Genomic DNA, 24,022 nt, shown 5'->3' with positions numbered 1-24,022 from the left:
AAATATTTGGCACCTTGCAACTAATCAAATAAATCATCAATTCTCGGGAGCGGGTACTTATTCTTGATAGTCACCTTATTCAGTTGCCTTTAATCAATACGCATTCCTAAGGAACCTGCTTTATTTCTCACAAACAACACATGTGCTTCCCACGGCGATGTACTAGGTCTAATAAAACCTTTTTCAAGAAAGTCCCTTAGTTGTTCCTTTAACTCTTTCAGCTCTGCGGGGGCCATTCTATATGGGGAATAGATATTGGATGAGTATCTAGTAGTAGGATGATGGCAAACTCAATTTCTCGCTCTGGATGAAGACTCGGAAGCTCATCAGGAAAAACATCGGGAAACTCATTCACCACAAGGATGGACTAAATGATTGGTGACTCTACTTCCATATCCTGAACCCGAACTACGTGATAAATAAAACCCTTATTGATCATCTTCCTTGCCTTGAGACAGGAGATAAATTTACCTCTTGGTGATGCCATATTACCTTCCCATTCTAAAACAGGCTCTTCTGGGGACTGAATTTAAACCATCCTTGACCAACACTTGATGTTAGCATAACAAAAGGCCAACCAATCCACATACCCATTATAATATCAAGTTCTACCCAACCGAACACCACGTACCTTATCCTTGTTTATTATCAAGTCTATCACGGGCCCTTACGGCGACATCCATATATATAAGTAACAATATTAAGACTTAACTCACATAACTAATTTAGAAAAAAGGTTTATATACATAGGTGTCGACTAAGCCGTAGGCATATCATACCCAAAACTATATACATGATATTGTCTACAAAACCTCTAAGTAGGCGTAGCCATAATATATACAAGTCGAGACGGGGCTCCCTACATCCTCATAAAACAACTAAACACATTTAAAACCCTGACTTGGTAATATTCCAAGAAGAGGTGGAACTCACCAACCAAAAACTGACAGTTAGAGGAAGTCTATAGTAGAGGGTCCTTGCCTCGTCCTATATAAGAACCTCGATCGGACACACTTCGAAGCAGAATATTCATGTCCTTATCAGTTACCTACCACCTCTTGGCCCCATTACTATCTTCTTCCTCTTTGTATCCCATAATGTATATCGATGAACCTTGATTGACAGACTCCCAAGACTGTGGACTATTCGAAACCTCAGAGGAGCTGGTGTCCTCAAATACCTTGACATAATTTTGAGCCTGAGGGATCTCGACTGTGCCAATCCATGCACTACTCATCTCTTATCCTGATCAACGAGCTGTGAAACTAAGGGCCATGATAGGGTCAGAACTCCTCTCACCCCATTTACTATCGGAGTGTTCGAAACAACTCGAACGGATGACTCATGTGGATCCACTGATGGATCCTCTTCAATAGAACCCATGATCTCCGATGGGTCTGAATCCATAGTATAACTTATCACTTTTTTTAACACCTTCATAGCCTTCTGACCCGTGCTAGAGGCTGTAGTCTTCGGAAGCATCGGTAAAAACGTAACACATCATTAGGAACACGAATGCTTATAGTGCACGATCTAAGATAAGAAGAGAGGATAACATTCTATATGTCCCGTAGCCTCCTGTCTATAAGTGTGGTGCACAACACACCCATAAACAAGACTCTACTAGACACGGTCTGTAGACAACCCTAGGATAGAACTGCTCTGATACCACTTTTGTCACGACCCAAACCAATGGGCCGCCGCGGGTGCCTGAGTCCTACCTGTCAAACACCCCTAAGCATGTGTCTAAGATACGAGCCTGAATAACATCTGCAAAGTTACGAAAATAACATACAAGAAGGAAACCTGCCTTCAAGGCATATGTACGTATACAAGCAAAACACAGTGGGTGAGCCAACAAGGCTGCTATAGACAATTATACATCCAAAACAGAAAGTCGTCAAGGCCACATACAACCCAACTAGACATACTGTCTACAGACCTCTAATGGAACCATAACTGTACAAAGACGGGACTAGCCACGTCATACCCATATATATATATACAAATGTATCGTACCAAACACAAAAACGGCTCTAGATCAAGTGGATCACGCCAATTCTCGCTAATCAGGGATCCTAAGAAGGGGGACGTCAGCTTGCCTACCTGCATCTGTGGGCATGAAATACAGGCCCCGTGAAATAGGGCGTCAGTACAAAAAATGTACTGAGTATGCAAGGCATGAAAATTTGTACGTAAAAGACATAGATGAAACATGGAATATAGAAACACATCTTTAAATCTAAATAACTTTGTAAATTCTAAAACGTTTATAATGTCATGCACATGCGTATAAATGTCGTGTCATGCATAGGTATGGGTGTACATAATATCATCAAGCCATTGAGGGCATCCCATCATATCGTCTCGGCCACTGTGGGCACATCATCAACATATACTAGCTGATCAGGTAGTGGTGCATATATAACACCATAACCTCTTCCCATATCCCATATACATATACATACATATATACATGTATATAATGTCGTCTGAGTCATATTTTAGCCACTATGGGCAACATCATCATCATATACCAGCTGATCAGGTGGAAGCGCGTATATATCACCGTAACCTTTTTCCCGTATCCCATATAAAAATAATACACATATATACGCATATATAACGCCATCTGGTCATGGGTCAATGCACATGAGTGAAATGCATGAAAAATACGTAATAATCTCAATATTCCTTCCGGATAAACTTTTTCAACTGCGTATTATTTTGAGACCCATGAACAGAAAATAATAATAATTTTCATGGGGAATCAAGAATATAGACACCCCTAATAATTCTATGAATAGAGTAATTTATAAAAACTGTGTATTTGCTCGTTTCTTCAGTATAATTGGACCATGCCAAAAGAAAGAAGGGAGGACCTTAACATACCCGTTGCCGAAATTATTTGAACGAATCTGCTTCTGCGAAATATGGACAAAATTCTGCTTTAAAATTCTTGAAATTTAGAAACGAAATTGGTTGCTCTTTGAAATTGAAAAGTTGGCTTCTTTTGAAATTTTAGTCGAAATTCTTGAATTGGTGAACGAAAGGATTCTGGTTTTCACTGTCACACCTCTTTTTTACCTACACCCCCGAAAGGGTAGTATATAGGGAGTTTTTTTCAACTTAAAGTGACAATCGAAACGGGATCATTTTATTAAAAATTCAGAGTCGCCACTTGGGATAATTTTGTGGTGTCCCAAGTCACCGGTTCAAATCCCGAATCGAGGAAAAGATTAACTCTGTATTACAGTCCGGGAACCCAGAAATCCGGGTAAGAAATTCTGTTAACCCGGGAGAAGGTGTTAGGCATTCCCGAGTTCCGTGTTTCTAGCACGGTCGCTCAACTGTTATTATTGGCCTATTTATCTGATTTTAAAACATCTTTGAACCTATATGCATTTTATTCCTTTTAAAACCGCTTTTAATTAAATTTTTTAGGAAAGATTCAATGTCATCTAAAACACGCCTTGAACCACGTCACATAAATGCACCCACGGTCCGCGACACATTTTATTTAAAGTTGTTGAGATTTGGATTTGGGTCATATAAATGCACACCCGGATTTGGAAATTAGGCATCACACCTACGTCACAGGAACCGTACCCATAACTATGATGATTTTATTATAAAAAGCGCCTAAAGCAAAGTACGAATGTTCAAAGCGTTTTCCTCACTAGCTATGAATTAATTTCCTAATCTTTGAGATTATTGTGCAAGGTCAAAGAAATAATGGATAAAGAATATTGAGGAGGAAATGACGTAATCTAGTCATTAGGCTAATTATATCAATTGCATCTTAAAGTTATCATGCCTCATTGATTATCAAAATCCTCTCAAAACCAAAAGCTTCTTGCAATTCCATAGCTATCGTGACCCACTTGTTATGAATCACTTTAATGTAAACCCAAAATTACAAGTTTTACTTAAACCCAATTGCCTGTTCAATTTAATTAATAAATCAAACCAAATATTAATCATTACCCATTAAACATCTATATCTTAATGAAACAATGAATTAGTGAAACCAAACTCATTTTAATCATGAAAATCTACCCAAGAAACTTAAACCGAACCACATACTAACAAGAAACATCAAACAAACCGATGAAAAACAAATACTAATATGCCATACTCCAAAACGGATTAATAAAAACGTAAATTCGTACGATCAACAAAATATAGCAGAGAGACTAATAACATAATAAAAGCATGATATCAAGCAACAACAATAGAAGAAAGGAAGAAATAGACCTCAATATAGCTGAAAATCAATTGTTTCACTGCTTTGAACACAAAATTTAACGAACTGCGGACGAAAACTCGAATCGGTACCCGGAACTCCAAAGAAAATGCCCTGACTCGATTGACTCGAAATTGAACTTTCACCTCCGTTTAGACCTGACCATTTTTAGGCAACAACAACTCTTTGCATTTCGGACTGCAAATCGATGTGGGGTTTCGACAATATAGAAATAAACAAGGCAAAGACATAAACTTTGTGAGGAATTTTGGTGAAAGTTATGAGCTCGGCGAAACCAAGACTCCCTTCTCTCTGACGGGAGTCTGTTGCTATTTTGTGGAATATTTTATTTAACTTATCATTTTGGGGTTAACATATGATGCAGATACAGTGTGTGAAAACCATTGTATTTCAGGTAAAAATGGAGTAGTCTACATGTCTTAATAAATTAATGTTGGAGAAACAAAGACTCAAAGAAATGATGATATTTACAGAGAGAGGGAGGGAGAGTAAAGTACGCTTTTAGGAATGGAAAGGGAACCAATTTTGGAATTGGAAATATGAAACAACGCGTCGTTTTCTTAACTTCTCTTTCTCGTCCTCCTCTTTTTGAGTTCAATCCAGAAGCTATGAGGGCTGCCGTGAACTTAGGGTGTGTCCATTTTTGTGTCAAGCGGCGTTGATGGTTTCTCTTGAATTCCCTCCCCCTTAGGCATTTTAGGTTAGCTATGTTTTATAGGTTTAGGGTTTTAGGGTTACATTTAGGTTGGGGGTTATGGGCCTAGGAATTATGGGGTTGAGAATTATGGGCTAGGTCAAAAACTAGGCCTAAATATGATCGTTTGAGCCCAAATTTTATTCTTTCTCCGTAACGAGCCTAAAAATACGATCTCATTTATTAATTAATCATACTTAAGTAAAATAACCATTAAAATAAGACTGGCCGTTAAAACAAAACTATTTTTGGTATTTTTCAAGACTAAAAAAATGACTACAAAACATTAATGAACCTATTTTTTGTAATTTTCGTTTTCTTGTAATAAAATAAAGTAAAAGAGTAAAAATGAGTTGAAATAGCTAATTAGGCCTAAATTAAATATTTACGTGCTAAAATATGAAAAATCTTGGGGAGGGTCAAAAATCACATGTCTACAGCTGCCCTCTTTGACTGGAAACACGAAGAGTTTTCAGACAAAGAACGACTAGACAGGTTTTTTTGACCCGACCCTTATTTGGAGAGACTAAAACTAGGGGAAGGTGACCGAGCCCTGGTATCTGAGCTGCCTACATATCCTTGGGTATAAAGGAATCAGGCCACGTGTAGTTCAGAGGTGAGTGAGATGATGGAGTGTGCCAAGGTGGAGAGTCGGTCGAGGTGCCGTTCCACCGAGGTTCCGGTCCGCGGTCCCGTTATTACATCAAAATCAAAAATAAAAAAAATTAACTAAGCCTATCAGCTACGAGTTACAAGATTCCTCTCTATGAGTCTTCTGAAGCTTGATCTTGAGTCTTGGTTGGTTCTTCATGCAGACTCTGATCTGAATCTTGATACTTGTTAGTTGCGGGTGTTAGTTCAAACTTCTTCAGCTTTTCAAACCAAGACGGGACATGCAGAGCTTGTGACGTCAGCCCTGTCTTGAGCAGCTCACATCTTTCATTAACTTCTGCATTTGGATTCATTTCTTGTTTTTCCTTTTTTTTCTTTTTATTCTAGATTGTGACTAACTTCTGTTGATCATCTTGGACTGTTGACTCGCATTCTTGACGCGAGCTTCTTTTATTGCTGACCTGAATTATATTCTGAATTGAATTCCCCCTCTTTTTCCAAGTGGGCGCCTGATTGCTGAACTTGAACCGTCTTCTCTTGTTACTTGACACTGTTTTCCCTTGTACCTTGAACTATTTTCCCTTGAACTTGAACTGTCTTCCTTCGAAACTGCTTTCCCTTGAAACTTGAGTTGTCTTCCTTCAAAACTGCTTTCCCTTGAAACTTGAGTTATCTTCCTTCAAAACTGTTTTCCCTTGAAACTTGAGTTATCTTCCCTTGTTCTCCAGGTGGGCGTCTGATTACAACAAAATAGACAAAACAAAAGAAATTTTTTCTACCCCAGTTTGCACTAGGAAGATTTGTGAGTTGTTAGCAAAATTGTAAACCACTTGTACTAATGATGCAATGATGAGAGTAAACTAAAGAATAGACTAGGAAAACTATAAACTAAGCTTGACTAAAGTAAAAACTGACCCTATTCTCTAGGCGGGCCCCCCTAATTTCAGGAAAACTAAACATTGATAATCTTAAGAAAACTAAAAAAATGACCCTTTTTTTTCAAATTCAGACTTCCTTTTTTTTCAAAATATCCTAGGAGAAAATCCGTAAGACTAGGTTCTCTATCTTAGGAGAAAGATTCATCAGACTAAGATGTTAATCCTAGGAGAAAATTCATCACACTATGTCCTTTTCACTTTTTTTTTTTGTTTTTTTTGTATCTTAGGAGAAAGATTCATCCGACTAAGACGTTTATCCTAGGAGAAAATTCATCAGACTAGGTTTTCTATCTTAGGAGAAAAATTTATCAGACTAAAATTGTGATCTTAGGAGAAAGTTCATCAGACTAGGCTTTCTATCTTAGGAGAAAAATTCATCAGACTAAGATTTCGATCCTAGGAGAAAGTTCATCAGACTAGGTTCCCTTTTTTTTGTTATCTTAGGAGAAAGATTCATCAGACTAAGATTTCTATCCTAGGATTTCATCAGACTAGGTCCTTTTTTCTCTCTTCTTTTTTTGTTTTTTTTGTTTTTGGTATTTTAGGAGAAAGATTCATCCAACTAAGATTTTGATCCTAGGAGAAAATTCATCAGACTAGGTTTTCTAATTTATTATCTTGGGAGAAAGATTCATCCGACTAAGACTTCGATCCTAGGAGAAAATTCGTCAGACTAGGTCCTCTATCTTAGGAGAAAAATTCATCAGACTAAGATTGTGATCCTAGGAGAAAGTTCATCAGACTAGGTCCTCTTTTTGTTATCTTAGAAAAAAGATTCATCAGACTAAGATTTCTATCCTAGGAGAAAGTTCATCAGACTAGGTCCTCTATTTTAGGAAAAAAATTCATTAGACTAAGATTTTGATCCTAGGAGAAAGTTCATCAGATTAGGTCCTCTTTTTATCTTAGGAGAAAGATTCATCAGAATAAAATTCTGATCCTAGGAGAAAGTTCATCAGACTAGGTCCTCTTTTTGTTATCTCAGGAGAAAGATTCATCAGACTAAGATTTCTATTGGGAGAAAAATCCATCAAACTAGAACTTTTTATCATAGGAGGCAAAATGTGATGCCCAAATGACAAAATTTTATGCACATGAGCAAGATAGAAAAAGGCAAAAATTTGAGAAACTTCCCTTTGTCGGCCCTTCTCTTCTTTTCATGTTCATTTTTTTTTCTCTCTTTTTTTTTCTATTTTTCTTTCTTTTTCTCTTTTCTTTTCCATTTTTTTTTCTTCTTTTTTTTGAACTATATTCCTTGCACTGATTTGTTCCTGTTTCATACAAAGAAAAATTTGTCAGTTTTGAAAATGGTGGTCGGTTTGTGGCCTTGAGTCTTGAGCAGCTTGGCTTTTGATCGATCATCTTAAGTCGGTCTCAAGAAACTTTTGTTTTGCACCAACTCTGACTGTTTCACACCCGGTACCATTTGTATTTCTGGCATAATCAGTATTATTCCAACTGGAGATCTTTTCTTAGATGATCTTTTCTAATATCTTGAATGACTTCCTACTTTGAGCAATTTGTCTGTTAGACAGAATCACAAGTTATCTTTGTTTGCACCAAGCAGGCTGACAAGAGTTTTGGGGGAGCCTTTGTATGAATCCTCAAGGCATGTTGACATTAACAACTGAGTTTGCTGGCCAAATTTACTTTGTACAACTGAAAAGCTGGTAGCAGATTTTGAAATCATTTCTTGCTTGTTTTGAGAAGGACTGACTTAGGGTGAAGGACACAATGACACAAAGAAACAAATATTAACAAGAAATGCCTCTGGCGGAAGGACAGAAGGAAGAATTGTTTTTTTTTCAATAACTAGCCTTAATGATCATGGCATGCATTTTAGACTTAACGGCCGGATCTATCAAACTAATCCAATCTTCCCTTTTGCCATTCTTATGATCTTTGAAGTCATGCTTCGTGCCAATTCTTTGCATTAGCTTCGCGACTCACTCTCGATTAGTGGTGCGCCGAGGGATTTTCACCTACAAGTCTTTCTCATTTATTTATCTCTGCTTACCATCGCCTTACAGTGCCTATTAGGGTTATCACTAGTAAGACTCTCTCATTTTTCTCTCTTTTTTTTCTTTTGCCTTCTTGTGTGAGTAACTTGACAGTATTCTATGTCACGTGACAACCGTTGTTCATTGCATGCTTCTCTTGGCATTCTTGAAGGCATATCGGGAGGTCTTTATTTGGAAGGTTTTGGATAGGGTTGGAAAGAAGGATCGACATGAAGACTCAAAATAGTCTCAAAGTAAAAAGTGTTGTGGACTTACATCTCTTGGAATCGACTCTTTCAAAAGTGAAATAAAAGCTCTGTCCCAGTTTCAGCTATTGGGGATTTTTGAATTTTTTTCTTCTTTTTTTATTGAATTCTTATTTGGTTGGACCGAATCGTGAGGCTGCCTACGTATCCTTATTTTTTAAGGAATCAGGTCGACCGTAGTTCAAACATCTGGCCTAAACTATTTTTCACCTTTCTTTCTGTTTCTCTTTTCCTTTTTCTTTTTTTTTTCTCTTTTATTTTTCCTTTTCGTTTTTTTTTCTTTTTCTCTTTTTTTTTGTTTGCCCCAGCTTCTATTTTTGAGGGCATGGACCTTTGACAATTTTTTTTCTCTGAACTTTCTAAGAATTGCCCCAGTTTGTACTGTTGGGACATGGATTTTTTTTTTTACTCTAAACTTGATTCCAAAAGAGGGTAGTCAAAGAAAAATAACACAGGCTCAAAAGGGGTAGCAAAGGATATAAAGTATTTGGGTAGCAGAAAGAGGGACTCCCAACCTTAAGAACGTCAAACATGGTATCTTTTCGCGATCACAACATTAACGAACATGTCTTTCTTCTTGGTGTGTCGTGGTCACAAGACATTTTTTCATCCCTTAGTGACAAACTTTCCAACAAACATCAATTGATTAAACATCCTCAAGCCCGATCTTCACAATGATTTGAAGGTGAATTTTACTCGACCTTAGTTCCAAAGTATTCCAACTCTTTATTCATCCTCAAAATTATTTTTTTTATTTATCGAATTCCAAATTAAAGCAGTTCCTAAGATCTGGCCATAATTTCCGCATGCATGTCATGTCATTAGAACTAGCGAGAAAAAAACTAGGAACAGAATGACACAAAAGGACAAACTGTATTTTATTGAGTAAAGGATGAAAGAGTTTTACAACTAAACAAGCAACCTAAAATACGAGTTACAACCCTAAAATAACGCGAATAATGAAAATTGCAACAAAACAGACAGACAAGACTCACACAAACAGAATGGAAAGATAGAAGGCTTTGACTCAATAAAACAAATAAAATCTGGATCACAACCCTGAAATAACCTAGATAATAGAAAAAACATCAAAACAAGCTACCAAGATTCCTTCCTAGTGACGAGGGAATGACTTTTCAATTGCTAGGCTTGATATTTAGCCACAAATTTGCTCATCAGAATCAGCAGAGCCTTCTCCAATTTCAAAATCATTAACTTCAGTTAGCAAATTCCATAGAGGATTCTCATACTCCATGTCACCAGGCATCATCCCCACAAAGTGTGCATCATGATGTGCAGGTAAAGGATTCTGTGCGATATTCTGGGTGTCACTGTCTTGGATCACAATCAGGTTTTCGTGGATCATCCTTTCTATTTCTCTTTTCAAATCCCGACAGCTTTCAACATTGTGCCCCTGAGCATTGGAATGGTATTCACACCTTTTAGAAGGGTCAAAGCTTCTTGCACGTGGGTCCACATGATTTGGAGGAATGGATGCAATCATGTCATAATGCTTTAACTTCTCAAATAAGCTTGCATAGGACTCTCCTATTGGTGTAAACTTATCTTTCAACCTTTGTTCCCCTTTATACCTCTGGCTTGGATGTAGGTTATAGGGCACCTGAAAATTTTGTGGAGGCTGCTGGAGAATTCGTGATGCTCGTGCTCGCCTTCTGAGGTGTTTTGGTGGCTGGACAATATACTGAGGTGGAGAGACAAAGTATTGAGGGTTTTGAGGTGGATAATACTGCTCAGGGGAGTCATGGAAAACTTGAGGAGGCTGCTCATACCTTCGAGATATTCTCCTGGGACCTCTTCTCGACCTTGATGTCATCATGATTTCTTCAACCTTTTCATTTGTGCCGCTAAAATTATCAGATTTAACCCGGACATCCTGAGTTGCGGCTTTAAAAACTGGTTGACTTATAATTTTGCCTATCTTAAGACCATTCTCTACCAATTCTCCCATTTTGATTGCTTCCGAGAAGGATTTGCCAACTGCGGACATCATGTTTTGAAAGTAATCTGGCTCTTGCGCTTGAAGGAAGACAATGATTAGCTCGTGGTCATCCATAGGTGGCTTAACTCGAGCTACTTGCTCTCTCCATTTAATGGCATATTCTTTGAAACTTTCACTTGGTTTCTTCTTCAGATTTGAAAGGGAAATGCGGTCTGGGGCAATGTCTATGTTGTATTGGAACTGATTGACAAAGGCCTGTGCCATGTCATTCCAGACGTACCAGCGAGATGTGTCTTGATCGAAAAACCATTCGGATGTTACTCCCGTAAGACTTTCCCCAAAATAAGCCATCACCCATTCTTCATTTTTTCCCACACCTCTCAGTTTATTGCAATACTTTTTTAGGTGGGTTATGGGGTCTCCATGTCCATCATACTTTTCAAATTTGGGAGTTTTTGAAACCAGGCGGCAAGTGGACATCGGGAAACATGCATAGATCTTTGAAGGCAACACTCTTTTGACCTGTCAACCCTTGCATGTTTTTAACCGTTGTTCTAAGCTTTTCACTCTTTGGGTCATTTCTTCATGTACCATCTTTCGGGCAGGCTTCTCAATGTTTGCAGGAAGATCAAACGAGTACGAGTGGTACTCAGGAGAGTGGTACTGCTCTTGTTGTGTAGCAAATTGTGACTCATGATGAGGTTGTCCTTGACCGCTAGCCCATGCTTAACACATTTCGGTCATTTGCTGTTTCAGTATTCTATTTTTCTCAAACACAGTAGACTCTTATTGAACCCTCTGACCCTAAGTTTCTTGAGCACTTGTAACAGCTTCGATGTCAGTTATCATTTTTCCTTGGATCTTGTGTATCCAGCTTACCACAAACCGACCACCTCAACGTTTTTCACAATTCAAAACAAAACATGTTGGAATGGGCTTAGTCGGTCCTTATTATTATCAATATTTTTTCATTTCTTCATTTTTTCATTTCTTTTCAATGGTGATCGAACCTGATATGGGTTGCCTACGTATCATGTGGGAACATGAATCAGATCTTGCGTAGTTCGGGAAGATCATGAATAAAGTAAATAAACTAACTTTTTTTTTGAATTTTTTATTTTATTTTTCGAAAGAAAGACTTATAAAGAAGAAATGGAATATTTTTGGATTTTGATTTTTCTTCAGCATTTTTGCAAAGAAAGATTTTTTTCTTGAATTTTTTTCTGGAATTTCGAAAGAAAAACTTCTAAAAAAGAAAGAAAATATTTTTGGAATTTTATTTTGAATTTATGAAAGAAATGCTTCTAGAATTGTTTTTATTGAATTTTGAATTTTCTTTTCAATTTTGAAAGAAGAATGAAAATATTTTTGGATTTTTGGACGAAACTAAAAGAAAATATTTTTGTATATTTTTTTAAAAAAAACAATTAGGGTTTAAAAGAAAGGCTTTCTAAAGAAGCAAGTAATGGAAAATATTTTTGGATTTTTTTAAAATTGGGGTCTCAAAAAAAGACTTTTCTAGAGAGGAAGTAAAGAAAAATATTTTTGGATTTTTTGAAAATTATGGGCCAGAACCGATGAGGTTTGCCTACGTATCTCACATCCGGTGAGAATCAGACCCGCGTAGTTCGACCAGTTTTGATGGAATAAAAGAAAATATGACTTATTTTGAAATGTCTTTTCTTTTCTTTTTTTCAAAATTTCAGCAGAATTTCAGGGTAATTCAAATACCTACCTCTCACTCTTTTTTTTTCGATTTTCATTTTTTTTCATTTTCTTTCCCTATTCTAGAAGCCAGTCAGCATGCAAGACGAAATAAACAGATACGCAAGTAGCACGTAAGATGTATCGGGATGGTCTTTTAATTTGGGTACACCTGTCCTAGACAGACCCAACCCCTGTGTTGAGTCCCCAAAGTCAAATTCACATGATACAAACAAACGTTCCTACTAGGGATCCGGCATGAGGCTGAGTTATTCTAAGCTAAAAACCTGGGTATATTTTTTTAGACTTGTGTACCCGAGGGGACAACTCGAGCCGAGGAGGGGGCTACGTACCGGAAACTAAAAGGCCATCCAGCTTTGTAACTTGTCCGAGCCTCTTTCTTATTTCAAGGTATGACACTAACCGAAGGAGGAGTCACGCCAGCACACACATCCCCAAAGATGATAAGATAAGGGTTTCGTAACAGTTTATATACAGTTCAAATAATATCAAAGCGGTAACAAGCGACATTTAGCACATTAGGCTCAAACATGCAATAAAATCAGATAATAAATAAAGCCAATTATAACAATTATTCTAAGCTCGAATTCTTGAACCCTGAACCATAAGTTCTGGGTTCTATTCCCCAGCAGAGTCGCCAGAGCTGTCACACCTCCTTTTTACCTACACCCTCGAAAGGATAGTATACAGGGTGTTTTTTCCAACTTAAAGTGACAATCGAAATGGGATCATTTTATTAAAAATTCAGAGCCGCCACTTGGGATAATTATATAGTGTCCCAAGTCACCGGTTCAAATCCCGAATCGAGGAAAAGATTGACTCTGTATTACAGTCCGCGAACCCAGAAATCCGGGTAAGGAATGCTGTTAACCCGGGAGAAGGTGTTAGGCATTCCCGAGTTCCGTGTTTCTAGCACGGTCGCTTAACTATTATTATTAGCCTATTTATCTGATTTTAAAATATCTTTGAACCTATATGCATTTCATTTCTTTTAAAACCGCTTTTAATTAATTATTTTTAGGAAAGATTCAACGTCATCTAGAACACGTCTTGAACCACGTCACATAAATGCACCCACGGTTCGTGACACATTTTATTTAACGTTGTTGAGATTTGGATTTGGGTCACATAAATGCACACCCGGATTTGGAAATTAGGTATCACAACTACGTCACGGGAACCGTACCCGTAACTATGATGATTTTATTATAAACAGAGCCTAAAGCAAACTACGAATGTTCAAAGTGTTTTCCTCACTAGTTATGAATTAATTTCCTAATCTTTGAGATTATTGTGCAAGGTCAAAGAAATTATGGATAAAGAATATTGAGGAGGAAATGATGTAATCTGGTCATTAGGCTAATTAGATCAATTGCATCTTAAAGTTGTCATGCCTCATTGATTATCAAAATCATCTCAAAACTAAAAGCTTCTTGCAATTCCATAGCTACCGTGACTCACTTGTTATGAATCACTTTAATGTAAACCCAAAATTACAAGTTTTACTTAAACCCAACTGCCCATTCAATTCAATTAATAAATCAAACCAAATGTTAATCATTACCCATTAAACATCTATATCTTAATGAAATAATGAACCAGGGAAATCAAACTCATTTTAATCATGAAAATCTACCCAAGAAACTTAAACCAAACCACATACTAACAAGAAACATCAAAACAAATTGATGCAAAACAAATACTAATATGCCATACTCCAAAACAGATTAATAAAAACGTTAATTCGTACGATCAACAAGATATAGCAGAGAGATTAATAACATAATAAAAGCATGATATCAAGCAACAACAATAGAAGAAAGGAAGAAATAGACCTCAATATAGCTGAAAATCAATTATTTCACTGCTTTGAACACAAAATTTAACGAACCGCATACGGAAACTCGAATCGGTACCCGAAACTCGAAAGAAAATACCCTGACTCGATTGACTCGAAATTGAACTTTCACCCCCGTTTAGACCTGACCATTTTTAGGCGACACCAGCTCTTTGCATTTCGGACTGCAAATCGATGTGGGGTTTCGACAATATAGAAATAAGCGAGGCAAAGACAGAAACTTTGAGAGGAATTTGGGTGAAAGAGATGAGCTCGTCGAAACCAAGACTCCCTTCTCTCCGACGGGAGTCTGTTGCTATTTTGTGGAATATTTTCTTTAACTTATCATTTTGGGGTTAACATATGATGCAGATACAGTGGGTGCAAACCATTGTATTTCAGGTAAAAATGGAGTAGTCTACATGGCTCAATAAATTAATGTTGGAGAAACAAAGACTCAAAGAAATGATGATATTTACAGAGAGAGAGGGAGGGAGAGTAAAGTGACGGTCTTAGGAATGGAAAAGGCACCAATTTTGGAATTGGAAATATGAAACAACGCGTCGTTTTCTTAGCTTCTCTTTCTCGCCCTCCTCTTTTTGAATTCAATCCAGAAGCTATGAAAGCTGCCGTGAACTTAGGGTGTGTCCATTTTTGTGTCAAGCGACGCTGATGTTTTTTCTTGAATTCCCTCCCCCTTAGGCATTTTAGGTTAGCTCTTGTTTATAGGTTTAGGGTTTTAGGGTTACATTTAGGTTAGGGGTTATGGGCCTAGGAATTATGGGCTAGGTCAAAAACTAGGCCTAAAAATGGTCGTTTGAGCCCAAATTTTATTCTTTCTCCGCGAACGAGCTTAAAAATACGATCTCATTTATTAATTAATCATACTTAAGTAAAATAACCATTAAAATAAGACTGGCCGTTAAAACAAAACTATTTTTGATATTTTTCAGGACTAAAAAAATGACTACAAAACATTAATGAACCTATTTTTTGTAATTTTCGTTTTCTTGTAATAAAATAAAGTAAAAGAGTAAAAATTAGTTGAAATAGTTATATTAGGCCTAAATTAAATATTTACATGCTAAAATATGAAAAATCTTGGGGATGGTCAAAAATCACATGTCGACATTCACGTTTTTGTTTAAGAACCAAAGACAGAATATAAAATGGTTGTTTTGATCTTGAATGAAGTGTTTATCACTTTTATTTGATAATGCTCACAAGAGTCTTGATAGGATTTTGTAAATTATACTTTTTGACACATGTAAAGGTGATTAGTGAATCACCATAAACTAAAAAGGGGGGTTGCCATGTCCCTTTTGTTGTGATTTTGTTAATTTTTTTATCCACTTATTAGTTAACCGGATAATGTCTCATCATCCGGTAATTAATCAATTACCCGCATAATTTAAAAATTGCCCCAAATTACTTAAAATTCTATTTATTTTTAATATACTATATATATACTCTATACATTATACTACTGTGGTCATATGGTACCTTGCATGGTACTAGTTCATAATTATCGGGTATTATTGCTCGACCTGTATTTTATTCCAAATTGGCCACTTTCAACAAAATTCATTTTCTTTAATCCGTGTATCCCTTTATCCTTTATAACACTTATTTATTGCTTGTTATAAATAGCGTAGGTACGTTAACATCAAGATGATCTCATCCCCGAGTCTACATCGGTTAACTGAAAACGAAATTTTAACGTATGAAAATGCGAGATGTAACAAAAACTTCGATCTGAGGTCAAATTTACCAATGTCAAACTTGGTCAACTCTTTCAATTTAAGGCTTCCAAATTGTGATCATTCTTCCAAATCAATCCTGAACCACTTAAAACCCAAAACCGACCATATGCACAAGTCACAATACATCATATGAAGCTACTCAAGACCTCAAACCACTGAACGAAATTCAAATTTTCAAAACGACCGGTCGGGTCATTACATTCTCCCCCACTTAAAGATACGTTCGTCCCTTAATGCACCAAAAGTCTTTACAAAGACATCAAATCACTATATAAACTCACCATACAGATGCCCATGGATGATACAACATCACCCCAATCCATATATATCACGACCCAAGTTCTCCCTCCATGAACCGTCATGACGGCACCTAGTCTCTACGACTAGGTAAGCCTAATAATTTGCAGAAAAGGAAATAAAGATACGAAACTAGCAATTTATGGGTAACATAATAAAGAAGTTTAAAATGCCGCTCGACATATACAATATCACTCTCTAAAACTGTACCCAAAACACTCCCAAAATCCGGAATCTCATGAATCACAAGCTAAAGAAAATACATAGTGTTCTAACTCCATATGTCTAAACAAAAGGAAATACAAGAAGTCTATAGCTAAAAGGATAATAGAGAGGGACTTCTAAGTCTGCGGACGCGGCAGATATACCTCGAAGTCTTTAGGTCACTCCGCCTCACGGGTAGAATGGCTAAGCAGAAGAACCTGGATCTGCACATGAAAAAAATGTGCAAGAAAGGGCATGAATACACCATAGCAGTACCCAGTAAGTGCCAAGCCTAACCTCGGTCGAGTAGTGACGAGAAAGGTCAGGGCCTTACTGGTTAAATATATAACAAGGAAAAATAATGTGAAATGAGACAGTATAATTAAAGATAATAACAGTCAATACGGATGAAATCACAGGAAGAAATAACTCAATACACAGAGATAACAATAGGTTATCTCCCAGGATAACCTCCCGTAGTCCCAAACATAAATGTGCAGAGGATCTCTCGAGATATCGTCTCGTAGTCCAAATCGTAAATGTGTAGGTGGATCTCTCGGAATACAGATCCGTAGTCCCAATATAAATATCCAATACAGTGGGATACCCAGGGGTATCATCACGTAGTCCCAATTATAAATGTGCAGGGGGATCTCCCGGAATACCGATCTGTAGTCCCAAAGTAAACATGCAGGGGGATCTGCCGGAATACCGATCCGTAGTCCCAAAGTAAATACAAAACAGTATCAAGAAAGAAGTTTACAGTTCTATTCAAGTTTGCATAAGAAAAACATGAATTTCTACCCTAAACATGCTACACATAATCTAAGTAGGCAGTTAAAGTAGATAAGACAGTTAAGTCACATAGGCATGCTTTCCTAAGCTAAACAGGAGGTTTCACATACTAGTATTGCTCAATTAAAGGAAAACATAGACATTTACTTAATGAAAATGGGGTTTCTCAACAATTAGCACATGTACGCACTCGTCACCTCACGTACACAACATTCATATAACAACAGTGTTAAAATTCTATGGGGAGTTCCCCCACACAAGGTTAGGCAAGCCACTTGCCTCGAACCAGCTCAAAATCAATCTGAAATCAAGCTCTTTCCACGAGTATCCAACTCCAAGTGGCCCAAATCTAATCAAATCAATTACATAACGTAAATAAAACTACAAGCAACTAATTTAACTAAGGAATTCAAAGCTACGAAGAAAAATGCCCAAAAAACTTTCTTGGGCCCACGTCTCGGAATCGGGTAAAAGTTACCAATTTAGAACACCCATTCACTCACGAGACCACTCGTCCAAATATCACTCAATTCCGATATCTAAAACCCAATCAAAACCCAAAAACTTTGTTGAGGAACTTTTCCCCAAAATTCCCATTCTTCCGCTCAAATTCTTAGATTAAATGAAGAAAATAACAATATATTAGTGTATTAGAACCAAATTAGAGTTAGTATTCATTATGTAATCTTTCTCCATCAAAATCTTTCCAGAAATCGCCCTCCATCGAGCTCCAATTCGATTTTAGAAGTTATGAATTTCAAACCCTCGATTTCTCTTTTTCTTCCCAGCGATTTCTGCTGCTGCGAGGGGTCCACCGCACCTGCAGCTCCTACTCCGCACCTACAAAATTTCATTAAATGACTAGACACCGCACATGCGCCCCTTTACTCGCAGATGCGGTTCCGCTTCTGCGGTCTTGAACCGCATCTGCGACCTCTGATCTCCAAGCCTTAGACTGCATATACACTCATCAACCTGCTTCTGCGGCACCGCACTTGCGGACCAAACTTCGTAGGTGCAAAACCAACATGTTCAGCAAGTTCAGAAATTGCCTAAGTCCAATTCAACTTCCGTTAAGCACTTGAAACTCACGCAAGCCCCCCGAGACCTCAGCCAAACATACCAACCATTCCTAAAACATCATACAGACTCAGTCCAACCCTCAAACCACATCAAACAATGCTAAAACCACGAATCACCCTCCAATCCAAGCCTAATGAACTTGAGATCTCAATAATTCTACAACCGATGTCGAAACCAACCAAACCATGTCCGATTGACCCCAAATTTTACACACAAGTCACATTCAACACTACGAAACTATTCCAACTTTCGGAATCGGATTCCGACCCCAATATCAAAATTTCACTACCGACTCAAAAACATCAAAAATTCAACTTTCAGCATTTCAAGCCTATATAATCTACGGACCTCCAAAACACAATCTGAATACGCCCCTAAGCCCGAAATTACCCAACGGAGCTAACAAAATTGAAGGAATTCCATTCTGAGGCCATCTTCACACCGTTCCGACTACTGTCCAAATTCTCAAACTTAAGCTCTTATTTAGGGACTAAGTGTCCCAAAACACTCCGAAACTCAAAAGTAGTCTTCCCGACAAATCACAATAGCAGAAATAAATATGGGGAAAGCCGTTAATAGGGGATCGAGGCATAAATTCCCAAAACAACCGGTCGAGTCGTTGCATCTGTTACACCCCGTAAGTTTAAACCTTGATATCGTTATATATATTTGATATGGTATTTTGAGTGGAACACTATTATAAAGAAAAAAAATGGTTTGAAAAATATGATTTTATTTAGTTATTAATATTACCACTTTCGAATATTCTTTAAATAATATACATAGATAGTATGAGAAAGATTATGAGATTTTTTTATTGTAAGGACATAAATTATTTTTGCACAAGAAAAGAAGATTATCTTTATACCATTTTAAGAATTAAGCATACCAAAATTTTTACTCATTATATGAGATTAGGAAAATTAGAAGTTGAGAAAATATATGTATTTTTACATGGATGTATTAATGAAATAATAGTGTATGGTACCACATGACCACGATAGTAAAATATATTATAGTATGATGTATAAAGTGTATTAAAAATAAGTAGTATTTTAAGTAAGTTAAGATAATTCTTAATTATGTGGGTAATTGATTAATTATTGGGTAATTAATTAAAGAGGGGGATAAGATTTAACCCCTCCCCCAATGTGGCAATCATCTCTTCCATTTAATTGACTAAGCATGAAAGATTGCAAGGTGTCACACTTGAGAAAGAAGTGTGGCACCAATCTTAATTTGGTGGAGTCACTTAAGAATAACAAATACATTTTTACATCATTTTGTCTTGGAGCTTCTGTTAGGAATAACAATCAGAATCTCTTCAAAAAATTCAACAAAACATTCAGTTCCTTTTAACATCATTTTCTAAAGACCTTAATTCAAGCTTCTCATTTCATAGTTACTTAAGGAGAGGTTTCGGCCAAGATAGTCTTTGCATAAGCAACGGGCTTTTCATACAACTTGTTCCTTATTTTTGCAAAAGATGTATATTAGAGGAAATATCAAGAAAATCGGTTCAGGTATGTTAAAGGCCATTTTTTCTTTCTTTTGGCATGATTCAAGTAACGATACACAAATGTAATGCTATTCCATAAGTGGTTATAGTCTCAGCAATAAAGGATGTCTATGTTATTTATTCCCGTAAAGTGATATTCAAGCATGTCTAAGTATGTTCCCAAGTCCCTACTGAGGTATATGATAAAGAATGTGGATTCTATTCTTTCAAACACTTTTCTTCCAGTATTCACAAAGAAGATGTCGCGTAAGATTGTCCTTATCATAATACTTTACCTGCTTCTATAGATTCATCCACATATAAGTAGTTAACAGTTTTGATTGGTTTAGCATTAGTTTGTTGCTATTGGCATACATTTGCTGATAATTACATTGTCCTTCCACAAGAAAGTATATTCTATTTGGGTATCCTGTGAAATTTGATGGTTAACAGATGTGATATGCTTTAGTTGTTTAGGGGTGATTATCATTTATTGTTCTACTCATGGGTTTTAGGGAGATTTTGTCAATCCTATCTTGTGCTAAGTAAAAAGCTAGGAAGGTTTACCAGAAAAGTGTAATCACCGTAGGATGATTATTGTAGTTTGACATCTCGTGGCTAGTATAGGAAACCAACAAATATTCCTAGGAGTATTTATTAGTGCTTTTGCAAGAGTGTCCTAATTTTTGCCAAATTATGCATCTTTATTTACCATCGAGCTACGGCCGGTTGGGCAGTCATGCATATTTTTTTACCACCGTGCTATGACTGGTCGGGCAGACATGCATTTACTATTGGGCTACGGCCGATCGGACAGTCACCACCAGTTGGGTAGTTATGTATCATTATTTACCACCGGTTGGGCAGTCATACATTTACCACCGTGCATTAGTCGGTCGGGCAGTTACCACTGATCAATTGGGCAGTCATGCATCATACGATATGGATAACAGTATTAAAGAGAAGCGTTGTACATATGTAAGTATAATAAGTATGCATATACGATGGCACTTCAGAGATTAGGTTGATTTTTATATATTTTTAATTAATGTTGAATCATTATTATATTTCACTTATGCCTTACGTACTCAGTACCTTATTCGTACTGACGTCCTTTTGTTGGGGATGCTGTATTCATGCCTGCAGGAATAGATAATCAGTTGGACGAGCCCTCATAGTAGACGAGATTGGCATTCAACAAATGATCGGTAAGACTCCACCTCATTCGGAGTGCAGCCGAGTCTATGAGTCATTATGTCCGAATTTTGCTATAGGCTTATGGGTAGGTCGGTACCCTATCCCATTTGATGTCAAATAATCATAGAGGCTTTATAGACAGAGGTTCATTTTGTACAGTATGTTAGATGTCTTGATGGCCCATATGTATTCATATTTTAAGAAAAATGGTTCAGTGATATAGTATTTTCCACTTATAGTTATACATTATGAGTTGTGGCCATGTTGGCCTATGATAGTTATAAAGAAAAAAAAAAGAGTTGCAGAGTGGTTCGACGCCTCCCGAGGTTTGGGGCGTGACAAAGTGGTATCTGAATGGGTCATGTCCTAGGAAGTCTACAAAGTCGTGCCTAGTAGAGTCTCACTTATGGGTGTGTTGCGCGCCACATTTATAATTGAGAGGATATAGGGCATTTAGAAAATGTTACTCTTCTTTTGTTTCCAGATCGTGCCATAGAGCTGAGTCGTAAGAAGTCAGTATAAAGCTTTCACCAGATTTTGTATGCACTAGAGGTGCAGGTATCACAGTAGAGCTTTAAGGCATAATTTCTATCTGTGTGGAACGAAGGTTATGAAAGAAACAAAAGATACGATGCAAGATTAAAAGGTAAGTAACGTAAAGGTAAAGAAGATATGAGATACTCACGTACAAAAGGTTGTGAATAGTCAAGACTTCAGATATAGTGTGGGTTTTAAGTTTAATTTACAAAGGAGACCCTAGTAAAAATTTTGTAAATTTCTAAGAGTTAACATTCGAGGACGAATGTCCTAAAGGGGGGAAGGATGTTACACCCCGTAAGTTTAACAACCATGATATCGTTATATATATATTTGATATGCTATTTTGAGTGGAACATTTTTATAAAGAAAAAAATGGTTTGAAAAATATGATTTTATTTAGTATTAATATTACCATTTCGAATATGCTTTAAATAATATACATAGATAATATGAGAAAAATTATGAGATTTTTTTATTGTAAGGACATAAATTATTTTTGCACAAGAAAAGAATATTATCTTTTTACCATTTTAAGAATTAAGCATACACAATTGTTTACTCTTTATATGAGATTAGGAAAAATAGAAGTTGAGAAAATATATGTACTTTTACATGGATGTTTTAATGAAATAATAGTGTATGGTACTACATGACCACGATAGTAAAGTATATTAGAGTATGATGCATAAAGTGTATTAAAAATAAATAGTATTTTAAGTAAGTTGAGATAATTCTTAATTATGTGGGTAATTAACTAATTATTGGGTAATTAATTGATAAGGGGGATAAGATTTAACCCCCCAGCGTGGCAATCATTTCTTCCAATTAATTGACTAAGCATGAAAGATTGCAAGGTGTCACACTTGAGAAAGAAGTGTGACACCAATCCTAATTAGGTGGAGTCACTTAAGAATAACAAATACATTTTAACATCATTTTGTCTTGGAGCTTCTGTTATGAATAACAATCAGAATATCTTCAAAAAATTCAACAAAACATTCCATTCCTTTTAACGTCATTTTCTAAAGACCTCAATTCAGGCTTCTTATTTCATAGTTACTTAAGGAGAGGTTTCGGCCAAGATAGTCTTTGCATAAGCAACGAGCTTTTCATACAATTTGTTCCGTATTTTCGCAAAAGATGTATATTAGAGAAAATATCAAGAAAATCGGTTCAGATATATTAAAAACTATTTTTTCTTTCTTTTGGCATGATCCAAGAAACGATACATAAATGTAATGCTATTCCATAAATGGTTCTACTCTCAACAACTAAGGGTCTATGTTATTTATTCTTGTAAAGTGATATTCAAGCATGTCTAAATATGTTCCCAAGTCCCTATTGAGGTATATGATAAAGAATGTGGATTCTATTCTTTCAAATACGTTTCTACCAGTATTCACAAAGAAGATGCTGCGTAAGATTGTCCTTATCAAAATACTTTACCTGCTTCTATAGATTCATCCACAAATAAGTAGTTAACAGTTTTGATTGGTTTAGCATTAGTTTGTTGCTAGTGGCACACATTTGCTGATAATTACATTGTCCTTCCACAAGAAAGCATATTATATTTGGGTATCCTGTGAATTTTGATGATTAACAGATGTGATATGCTTTAGTTGTTTAGGGGTGATTATCATTTATTGTTCTTACTCATGGGTTATAGGGAGATTTTGTCAATCCAATCTTGTGCTAAGTACAAAAGCTAGGAAGGTTTACTAGAAAAGTGTAATCAATGTTGGATGATTATTGTAGTTTGACATCCCGTGGCTAGTATGGGAAACCAACAAATATTACTAGGAGTATTTATTAGTGCTTTTGCAAGAGTGTCCTAATTTTTGCCAAATTACTCATCTTTATTTACCACCGAGCTACGGCTGGTTGGGCAGTCATGCATTTACCATCGTGCTACGGCCGGTTGGGCAGTCATGCATATTTATTTACCACTATGCTACGGCCGGTCGGCCAGACATGCATTTACCACCAGGTAACGGCCGGTCGGGCAGTCACCACCGGTTGGGCAGTTATGTATCATTATTTACCACCAGTTGGGAAGTCATACATTTACCACAGTACGATGGCTGGTCGGGCAGTTACCACTAATCAGTTGGGCAGTCATGCATCATATGATATGGATAAGAGTATTAAAGAGAAGTGTTGTATATGTGTAAGTATAATAAGTATGCATATATGGTGGCACTTTAGAGATTCAGGTTGATTTTTATATGTTTTTAATTAACTTTGAATCATTGTTATATTTTAGTTCTGCCTTATGTACTCAGTACATTATTCGTACTGACATCCTTTTATTGGGGATACTACATTCATGCCTGTAGGAATAAATAA

The sequence above is a fragment of the Nicotiana sylvestris genome, chromosome 4 (assembly GCF_000393655.2).
Source record: "Nicotiana sylvestris chromosome 4, ASM39365v2, whole genome shotgun sequence".
Taxonomy (NCBI): domain Eukaryota; kingdom Viridiplantae; phylum Streptophyta; class Magnoliopsida; order Solanales; family Solanaceae; genus Nicotiana; species Nicotiana sylvestris.
Note: the sequence above shows the minus strand (reverse complement) of the source record.